Genomic DNA, 9,550 nt, shown 5'->3' with positions numbered 1-9,550 from the left:
CTGAAAGCCTAGAGCCCAGGCTCTGAAACAAGTGAAGCCTCCCCAGTGAGAAGCCCTTGTGTTGCAACAAAGAGCACAGCCAAAAAGAAACAAGCAAAATTTAAAAAAAAAAAAAAAAACCCTGCTTTCCAAGTAATATAGATTGAGGCACAAATCATCCATCTGATGATTTCCAAATGATCCATGTAGTTAGTTCTAAAGTCTTCCTGGATAGCTCGGTTGGTAAAGAATCCACCTGCAATGCAGGAGACCCTGGTTTGATTCCTGGGTCGGGAAGATCCCCTTGGAGAAGGGATAGGCTACCCACTCCAGTATTCTTGGGCTTCTAAGTTCTGAATCATCGGTTGCCTTTTAGAAATTGTCGATGGGATCTTTTTTTGAGACAGCTGCTACTAACAAAACAATGCCAGGATTTGATAGATGGAATTGTGGTAAGCTACCCCAGAAATGCGTGTGTGCTGAGTCGCTTCAGTTGTGTCTGACTGTTTTGCAACCCAAAGGACCATAGCCCACCAGGCTCCTTTGTCCATGGGTCTCTCCAGGCAAGAATACTAGAGTGGGTTGCCGTTTCCTTCTCCAGGGGAATCTTCTTGACTCAGGCCTCGAACCCAAGTCTCCTGCTACTCCTGCATTGGCAGGCAGGTTCTTCAGTGGCTCAGTTGGTAAAGAATCTGCCTGCCAATGCGAGAGACCCGGGACCAATCCCTGACTGAGCAACTCAGCGCACACAGCATTAGTATTCTTGCCGGAGAGTCCCATGGACAGAGGAGTCTGGCAGGCTACAGTCCGTGGGGTCCCAAAGAGTCAGACAGGACTGAGACTAACACTTTCTTTACTGCTGAGCCCCCTGGGAAGTCCCCCTGCAGGAATACTACATACTGAATGCAGGTATTTGGAGGTGGGGGCCTTTGACTGCTAATTACACCCTGAGGGTGGAGCCCTCATCAATGGGATTAGTGCCCCTGTAAGAGAGACTGTGCAGGGAAACCCATTCCAGTATTCCTGCCTGGAGAAACCCATGGAGAGAGGAGCCTGGTGGGCTACGGTCCATAGGTTTGCAAAGAGTCAGACAGGACTGAAGCAAGTTAGCAAGAGAGACCCTACAGAGATCCCTCTCCTCTCTTGTCAACGTGAGAGCACAGGGAGATGCTCCCTTCTATGAATCAGGGAAAAGGCCCTCACCAGACAGCAAATCTGGAGGCACCTTGATCTGGGATGTCTCAGCCTCCAGAACACTGAGAAATACATGTCTGCTGTTTACAAGCTGCCCCGTCTATGGCACTTTGCTAGAGGAGCCCACGGGGACTTCGCCGGAGGGGACTTCCCCTTAAGGGACCCTAATGGGTTCCAGGGACACCGTGTGTGTTTCAGCTGCACTGGCTGTGCTGCCTGCACGTAAATACCGGGGGGCTCACCTGGACAGGTTGCATCAGCCTTGCCCGCATGCCACCACTGAGGCAGCCTGTCCCCAGACCTGCCCCTTGCCCCTCCAATGCAGGGAGTCTCCATGGCAGTGGGAGGCCACCAAACCTGCTAGGCTACTGACCCCTCTGTCCACTCAGTAGCTGCCAGGGGCTTCCGGCATCAGCACAGAATGTACTTCTGGAGCCTTTAAAAAGTCTGAGATCCACTTAAGAATCCTGCCCTGCATTTGGCTACAACTTCACTCAGTTCAGTTCAGTCACTCAGTCGTGTCCGACTCTTTGCGACCCCATGGACTGCAGCACTCCAGGCCTCCCTGTCCATCACCAGCTCTTGGAGTCTACCTAAACCCATGTGCATTGAGTCGGTGATGCCATTCAACCCTCTCATCCTCTGTCGCCCCCTTCTCCCACCTTCAAGCTTTCCCAGCATCAGGGTCTTTTCTAATGAGTCAGTTCTTTGCATCAGGTGGACAAAGGATTGGAGTTTCAGTTTCAGCACCAGTCCTTCCGATGAATATTCAGGACTGATCTCCTTTAGGATGGACTGGTTGGATCTCTTTGCAGCCCAGGGACTCTCAAGAGTTTTCTCCAACACCACAGTTCCAAAGCACTGTTACAAAACATGACTTTGTAATCTCTTTTAATCTAGAACAGTCTGTCTGCCTTTGGTTTGACGTTGTTGAAGACTGCTGGCTTGTAGTCTACTGTAAGTGTCCCAGGGTCTGTGTCTGTTTGCTCATTTCTGTGTGCTCCACGCTGGCTGGACATTTTTTGGCAAGAACGCTGCAGAGGTGTGACTGTGTCCCTGTCACAGTTATAACAGGAGGATCCGATGCTCAAGATGACCTTGCATTGCTCTGGCTGACCTAGCTTAGTTGGTTAGGGCTATGCCCACTCAATACCCTTGACAAGTGGGCACTTCCTTTCCTGTGTAAGTGATGAGTTAATGAGGGGGGGCAGATGGGCCAGATTTGGGGAGTCTGAAGATCTGGTCACACCTACCCCCTAACTACTCCTGTTGCAAGTACTGCCTTGATGGTGACAGAATGGTGAATTACCTTTTTAATCTTCTCTTTTCTAAATTATTTTTTCATTCGCCCCTACCAGTTTTATTAAGATATGAGTGACACATTAACATTGTGTGTGAAGTCTTCTACAAATTCTGAGCTGAAAGTCTTCTAAGAGCTTGACTTCTGTACCCCAACTTTTGAGCATCATTACAGACTCATGGGTTTTTTTTAATAATTGTTGTTGTTATTTTTTTTCGGTTGTATGTATTATAATCAACTAGCATTATTATTATTTTTTGCCTACCTTGAGGCTGGCAGGATCTTAGTTCCCTGACAAGGAATTGAACCCCCAGCCCTGAGCACTGAAAGTGTGGACTCCTAACCACTGGACTGCCAGGGGCTTTTTATTATTTTTCGGATGCTCAAACTGTCCCCGAATTGGCCAGTGGGAGTCCTCTTGGCGTGCGTGGGTGTGCATGTGCTAAGTCACTTCAGTGGTATCTGACTCTTTGTGACCCGATGGACTGTATAGCCCACCAGGCTCCTCTGTCCATGGGATTCTCCAGGGAAGAATACTGGAGTGGGTTGCTGGGTGCTCCTCCAGAAAATCTTTCCCAAGCAAGGGATCGAACCCACGTCTCCTGGGTCTATTGCATTGTAGGTGGATTCTTCACTGCTGAGCCACCAGGGAAGCCCCCTTTGGCACCCATCACTATTAAAAGGCAGATTTCCGCCCACCCCAAAACCTGCTACACGTGACGTGCTTGAAAGAACTACAATACAGACGTGAGGTTTTTGATATTACTCTGCTTTGCCTCATCTCATGCTTCAGCCAGAATACACAGCATTTAACTTGTTGAAGATGAATATCTTGGGGAATAATGGCACTGCATGGCATTACTGTGATGCAATTATACAAATATTACTCCAAAGCTCACCTGACCACAGAGAAATTCTGGGTTAATAAAACATTGTGGTTTACCTGTTTAAGTCAAGGCTCAAGTTTGCTGAACATTTTATGACAGCAGAAATTCACTGAAAGTGAAGTGAAAGTCACTCATTCATGTCCAACTCTTTGCAACTCCGAGGACTATACAGTCCATGGAATTCTCCAGGCCAGAATACTGGTGTGGGTAGCCTTTGGACTTCTCCAGGGAATCTTCCCAGAATACCCAGGATTGAACCCAGTTCCTCTCCTCCCATTTGTGGGTGGATTCTTTACCAGCTGAGCCACCAGGGAAGCCCAAGAATACTTGAGTGGGTAGCCTATCCCTTCTCCAGTGGATCTTCCAAACCCAGGGATCGAACCAGGGTCTCCTGGATTGCAGGCAGTTTCTGTAACAGCTGAGCCCCCAGGGAAGCTCAGAAATTCACTGAGCAACCCCCAGATGTTTACCTCAACGTCTAAGACAAAGCCCCTGTTGCTACTGCTTTGGGAAGAAAGGTGTTTAAAAAATTTACTTATTTATGTATTTTTGGCCGTGCTGGGTCTTCACTGCCTCGAGAGCTTTTTGCTACTTGTGGCGTAAAGGCTTTTCATTGTGGTGGCTTCTCTGGCTGTGGAACACAGGCTCTAGGGCTCATAGGCTTCAGTACTTGCAGCACCTGGGGTCAGCAGCTGTGGCTCCCGGGCTCCAGAGCACAGGCTCCACAGTTGTGATGCACGGGCTTAGTTGCTCCTTGGCACGAGCATTCTTCCAGGACCAGGAATTGAACCTGTGTCTCCTGTACTGGCAGGTGGACTCTTTACCATGGAGCCACCAGGGAAGCCCAGAAAGGCTTTTTTTTGTTTGTTTGTTTTTTGAGAAGTCATAGCAACATACAAATTTCATTTCAATTTGATACAGATACTTCTTGTGGCATTTCTTCTGTGTGTGTGCATTACTCCACTGTAGGTGGTGTGTGTATAGGTGTGTACGTGTGTGCACTCCTTCAGTGAAGATAGTATGCATACTTGTGTGTATCCAGTTCAGTTCAGTTGCTCAGTCACATTCGACTCTTTGTGACCCCATGAATTGCAGCACGCCAGGCCCCCCTGTTCATCACCAACTCCCAGAGTCCACCCAAACCCATGTCCATTGAGTCGGTGATGCCATCCAACCATCTCATCCTCTGTCGTCCTCTTCCCCTCCCGCCTTCAATCTTTCCCAGCATCAGGGTCTTTTCCAAGCAGTCAGTTCTTCGCATCAGGTGGCCGAAGGATTGAAGCTTCTCACACTCGTCTTTGAGCTGGCGTAGAGTGAATCTGGGAAAAATTACTTGCAGCTGGTTCTCGCTGCCTTCTCTTCTATTTCTGAGCCTGGGGGTGGGAGTGGGTCACCGAGGGACACAAGAGCTGGGTAATGTATTACAGAAATGTGGCCTTCTTCGTGCTTGATGATGATGATAGCAGTGTCATTTAGTGCAGAGTGCGAGCTGTGCTAGAAATATTAAAGCTTCTGAGGCAGCCAAGACGTTCCGCTCACTTGCGTGTTAATCAGGCTCAGAAGAGCCGGAGGACCTCTCACTAAGTTGGTGAAATATCACGAAGAATAATTACAGTGTGTAAAAATAGCCGGAGAACAGAACAGCGGGTCAAAAGAGTTAACATGTGTTGTGCAATCCAGGAAGCCTGTGCAAACTTCCTTTTCTTTCCAAAGATCCTCCGTGGCGTCTTTCCCTGGGTTTCCGCCGTATCTGTGAGGGGAGCTTTCGAGATGGTGCAGTCAGTGACGACCCCAGGGACTCACAAAGCAGCATCTGTCTCGCTCTGGCAACGTGTCACTGCAAGTTGGCCCGAGGCCCCTGCTGCTGAAGCCACGTGGGGACCAAGGTAGGTGGAGATGAGGAGGGTGGAGGAAAATGACAACCTTGCCATCAAGTCTCCCCCTGACATGTTACGTTTCTCATCTTCGTGGGGGAGACATGTCACGTGGCCAGACCCAAGTTCAGCTGGGTGGGGTGTTTAATCCTTCCCCACGGCAAAGAGATGGGGAGACAATGGAAACAGTGACAGACTTTATTTTCCTGGGCTCCAAAATCACTGCAGATGGTGACTGCAGCCATGAAATGAAAAGACACTTGCTCCTTGGAAGAAAAACTATGACCAACCGAGACAGCATATTCAAAAGCAGAGACATGACTGCCGACAAAGGTCCGTCTAGTCAAAGCTGTGTTTTTTTGAGTAGTCATGTATGGATGTGAGAGTTGGACTATAAAGAAAGGTGAGCGCCAAAGAATTGGTGGTTTTAAACTGTGGTGTAGGAGGAGACTCTGGAGAGTCTCTTGGACTGCAAGGAGATCCAACCAGTGCATCCTAAAGGAGATCAGTCCTGAATATTCATTGGAAGGACTGATGCTGAAGCTGAAACTCCAACACTTTGCCCACCTGCTGCAAAGAGATGAGTCATTAGAAAAGACCCTGATGCTGGGAAAGATTGAAGGTGGGAGGAGATGGGGACAACAGAGGATGAGATGGTTGCATGCCATTACTGACTCAATGGACCTGAGTTTGAGCAAGCTCCGGGACACGGTGATGGACAGGGAAGCCTGGTGTGCTGCAGTCCATGGGGTCACAAAGACTCCAGATACGACTGAGTGACTGAGCAACAACAACAGCAAGGAAGGTCGTGGAGTAGTGGTGAGCACGACTGCACATACCACACTAGTCATCAGGATCTAATACACTCAAGTGCTCAAAATATATGATTTCGTCATGCTAATGGCAAGCCTGTTCAGCCCAGGCTAGTAATCAATACCCCGTATTTAAGGCCTGCTAAGAGATCAAACATAAAATGCTCTAAATCACGACATCGCCCTTCCCTTTGCTCAGTTTCTCCCTTTGAGCGATCAAATAGCTTGGAATCCTTTGACTATATCTTAAAGTTTGGGCTTCCCTGGTGGCTCAGATGGTAAAGAATCTGCCTGCAATGCAGGAGACCCGAGTTCAATCCCTAGGTTGGGGAAGATCCCCTGGAAAAGGAAATGGCACCCCACTCTAGGATTCTCACCTGGGAAATCCCATGGACAGAAGAGCCTGGTGGGCTATAGTCCATGGTGTCGCAAAGAGTCGGGCACAACTGAGTGACTAAGCATGACATGCATGCATCTTAGTGTCTGAGTTGTAAATATATAACACTTAATTTCTTGTAAGTTTTAATTTTTTTTTAAATGAAGGGGAATACTCTGCAAATATAGAAGTAATAGATTTTCGTTGCTAAAAGTTTAGGACCTAAGCACTAAAAGGAATAAACTGTGTTACCCTTCCACCTTCCTGAGGTTGAGAATTGCAGTGTCAGGGGAGACACACACACACACACACACACACACACACACACACACACACACACACACAGATGCCACTGAATTAAAACAAATGAAACAGCCCGTTTTAAAGGAATTTGTACTCCTCCGATTATGACAAAGATGGGACGCTTTTCCACTGGATATTGCGAATTGTATGTGTTTATTTTCCTGTATTTCCCTGTTCTTCTCTGTGTAGGGCTGTGTAGAAGTGAACACAGGATGTTCACATCTGTGAAGGCAACAGAAACGTCATTCCAAATTGCAATGGAGACAGAGAGCATCCGGTCGGGTAAGTAAGTCAGGACAGAGGTGCTCAGCTGGTCTCTGCAGCAGCTGGAATCGAGGATTTGAAGCCACCGGTTGTCACAGACATGGCTCATCCATCACCTCTGCTTCCCTTCTTAGACAGCCGTCTGCTCTCGCACCCGAGCCGCTGGCCCTGCTCAGCAGTGGACACGGAGGCCAGCGTGTCCCATGCTTAGGTTGTTAGCTATGCCTCCAGGGAGGATTCCATCCAACCCAGGGGGCCTGGCTTGGTGCTTAAGGGCATTTTCGGGAGCAACCAGTGGTGGGTGCCTTGAGCTGCGTGCGTGCTCAGTCATGTCTGACTGTTTGCGACCCCGTGGACTCTAGCCCGCCTGGCTCCACTGTCCGTGGGATTCTCCAGGCAAGAACACTGAAGTGGGTTGCTATTCCTTCCTCCAGGGGATCTTCCCAACCCAGGGATCAAACTCGGGTCTTCTGCATGGCAGGCAGATTCTTTACTGTCTTAGCCAGCAGGGGTCAGGGCCTTGTGTTTACTCTTAATAGATGCTGCCAAGTGCCCTTCAGAATAGACCCCACCCCACCCCTCCTAATTGATCAGGGCTCAAGATCACTTCCTTCAAGTATCTTCATTAAGTGGACATAACTGACTGTTTCACTAATTTTTTTCCCCCAAACTGAAACCAGTATTTCATTATATTTTTAATTTCTCTATTCACTAGTTAGGTTGAACATCTCTTCTCTCTTTCCCAGCTCTGTTTCCTGCTCTGTATAGTGGCAATTTGTCTCTGCTCCTTTTTCAGTCTGTTCTGTTGAACTGTCAGCTGGCTTTCCCGCAGATTTGGGACAGCTGACTTTCCTGTAGATTTGGGACAGTTCTTTAGATATGGAGCACATTAATCCCTTTGGGGTTTTTTTTTTTATGTTTTCCCTTATTGTTCTTGTAATTTTAAAGATATTTTAAATTGTGGAAGGATTGATTGTTTTTCCAGTTGTCATGTATGGCTGTGAGAGCTGGACCATAAAGAAGGCTGAGCACCAAAGAATTGATGCTTTCAAATGGTGGAGCTGGAGAAGACTCTTGAGAGTCCCTTGGACTGCAAGGAGATCCAACCAGTCCATCCTAAAGGAAATCAACCCTGAATATTCATTGGAAGGACTGCTGCTGAAGCTGAAACTCCAATCCTTTGGCCACCTGATGTAAAGAGCTGACCCTGATGCTGGGAAAGATTGAGAGCAGGAGGAGAAGGGGATGACAGGGGAGGAGATGGTTGAATGGCATTACTGACTCAATGGACATGAGGTGGAGCAAACTGTGGGAGACAGTGAAGGACAGGGAAGCCTGGTGTGCTGCAGTTCATGGGGTCACAAAGAGACATGACTGAGCAACTGAACCACAGCAACAAAATATGCTAACATCTATAGATCTCTCCTGTGTGGTTTCTTCTGTTGCTTTTACTCAGAGCAGCTCTTCGCATAGACTTGTATGCCTGCATTGTCAGCAACTAGCATTTTCATCTATCAAGCTAAGTTCTAACTCTGGAGGTCTCTGGTGTCAAGATCAGGGTTTGGCAAGCTTCCTCCGAAAAGGGCCCGATTGTAAATATTTTAAGTTTTGAGGGCCATAGGGCTCTGTGGCAACGATTTAAATCTGCTGTGTTGTAGATTTAACCAGGATGCAACCATAGACAACACCTAAATGAACGGGCATGTCTGGTTTCCAATTAAACATTATCATTATTTTACAGAAAGAGGCACCAGAGTGTAGTTGGGCAACCCTTGGACTAGACGGAGGCAATAGGAAAATCTCCTATTCAGATGGACTACTGAGGCACACTGGTGTCGTTTACTTGGCGAGAAACAGTGAACGCAGAGGGGAGCTGTCATTACAAAAGTAAAACAGACCATACTCGATTAACGGCTTGCTTCAGAACAGTGTTTTACAAAGTGGACTTGACAAATAACATGGTTACGTGACTGTGTGTGGGCTTCTCAGCTGGTGGTAATCGTAAAGAACCTGCCTGCTACTGCAGGAGATGTAAAGAGACGTGGGTTCGATCCCTGGGTCTGGAAGATCCCCTGGAGAAGGAAATGGCAACTCACTCCAGTATTCTTGCCTGGAGAATCCCATGGACAGAGGAGCCTGGCAAGCTACAGTCCACAGACTGGGTTGCAAAGAGTCGGACATGACCGAATCGACTTAGCACGCACACAGGTGACTGTGTGAGCCCTTTTTCCTTCTAGGCTTTTGGGTCTGAGGTTGTTCCATTTGTCAAAACACAAATCAATGACTGCAGTCCAAGGGGCCTGGTACATTTCTCAGGCTGGCTGGCTGAGAGTCTTTTTTTTTTTTTTTGCCAAGAAAAAGAAACACGGATATGGTATATTCTGCTGACCTGGGAAAACTGGTAACTTCAGGTGAAGGGGGGATTAGGGGTCGTTTTAGGAAATGAACATCTCTGTGACAATTAATGGAAAGGCATTCACGGAATTCATGAAATGTCCCTGCAAATGCACCCTCTCTGAAAAACTCGGATTGTCTCACTGGGAATGGTTACAAGTAGACTA

The 9,550-nt window shown here is 47.8% G+C and overlaps 1 long non-coding RNA gene across 2 annotated transcripts; it reads left to right on the top strand.

Annotated features, from left to right (window-relative positions):
- Positions 1–5,078: 5,078 nt before the first annotated feature.
- LOC138986398 (uncharacterized) lies at positions 5,079–8,896 on the top strand. Of its 2 annotated transcripts, none has more exons than XR_011463245.1 (3): positions 5,079–5,246; positions 6,915–7,007; positions 8,731–8,896. It is a non-coding gene; the product is annotated as an uncharacterized lncRNA (long non-coding RNA). The 2 variants fall into 2 exon arrangements; XR_011463244.1 differs by having other exon boundaries at positions 7,975–8,896.
- The last annotated feature ends 654 nt before the right edge of the window (positions 8,897–9,550 follow it).

The sequence above is a fragment of the Bos mutus genome, chromosome X (genome assembly GCF_027580195.1).
Source record: "Bos mutus isolate GX-2022 chromosome X, NWIPB_WYAK_1.1, whole genome shotgun sequence".
NCBI classification, from domain to species: domain Eukaryota; kingdom Metazoa; phylum Chordata; class Mammalia; order Artiodactyla; family Bovidae; genus Bos; species Bos mutus.
Note: the sequence above shows the minus strand (reverse complement) of the source record. Positions and strands in the feature narration are given on the sequence as shown.